Source organism: Dasypus novemcinctus, chromosome X (genome assembly GCF_030445035.2).
Source record: "Dasypus novemcinctus isolate mDasNov1 chromosome X, mDasNov1.1.hap2, whole genome shotgun sequence".
NCBI lineage: Eukaryota > Metazoa > Chordata > Mammalia > Cingulata > Dasypodidae > Dasypus > Dasypus novemcinctus.
In genome coordinates, this window is record NC_080704.1 from 40577472 (window position 1) to 40578580 (window position 1109).

At 35.8% G+C, this 1109-nt stretch overlaps 1 non-coding gene across 1 annotated transcript; it reads right to left on the minus strand.

The window, feature by feature from the left end:
* Positions 1 to 561: 561 nt before the first annotated feature.
* On the minus strand, positions 562 to 667 carry LOC111758758 (U6 spliceosomal RNA). The gene has a single exon (XR_002792924.1). It is a non-coding gene; the product is annotated as a U6 spliceosomal RNA (small nuclear RNA).
* Positions 668 to 1109: the final 442 nt, after the last annotated feature.

Sequence of the window (1109 nt, forward strand, 5' to 3'; positions counted from 1 at the left end):
GTTGACCATCCTCACCTACTTGTCGACTGACCTGGGTAAGTCCAATGACCTTTGTCTTTAATCAAAATTCATAAGTAAATTTCCAAAATAGTTGCCTGTATTCAATTTCACCAGACTAGAGAAATGCAGGAAATAATGAATGTGAGCATCTCACACAAATACAGCTTCAATATGTGCATATCATTTAACAGAATACGTTTATGGTGTTATGAAATGGATCATGCTATTGCCCATGTTTAAAAATGTGTCAAGATAAATGCAGTCAGGAAAGATAGGAAACTCCTATTTTATAAAAGGGGAGAAATGAAAAATAATGTTAAGTAGGTATATTGAAATCATTTTTGAAAATTCCAAATGAAGTTTCCTTTCTTTTTTTTTTTTAAATATTATTTATTTATTTCTCTCCCCTTCCCCCCCACCCCGGTTGTCTGTTTTCTGTGTCTATTTGCTGCGTCTTCTTTGTCCACTTCTGTTGTTGTCAGCCACACGGGAATCTGTGTTTCTTTTGGTTGTGTCATCTTGTTGTATCAGCTCTCCATGTGTGCGGCACCATTCCTGGGCAAAAATATGGAACCTTCATGAATTTGCATGTCATCCTTGTGTAGGGGCCATGCTAATCTTCTCTGTATCGTTCCAATTTTAGTATATGTGCTGCCAAAGCGAGCACGAAGTTTACTTTCTAATCAAATTTGATCTTATCCTCGTTGCAGTCACACCCTTGAGTTTGTCATCTTCCACATGATTGTAGCATTCACATCATCCAGCTTACCATCTCAATTTCTCCTCTTCTTGAAGAGAGCATCTATCCTCATAGTATGAAGAATCAATTCCCCCTTTTATCATTCCTGGCTTATGCCATCATAATTATATAATTTAGTTTCTTAAAAATGCTCCATTTCAACATGTCTTAATTTTTTAAAATCTCCTATCTATGCAGAAAAATCATGGCAATTTTTTATCACTGTTTATAACTCTCACCATATATCTCCACTGTTCATTTTATATGTCTAGCACCAAACACAGACTGGCACATACAAGGTGCTCACCATCATCAATTGAGTGGATGGATAATTAGCAGTATGAATGAATGAATGAATGAATGAATGAAT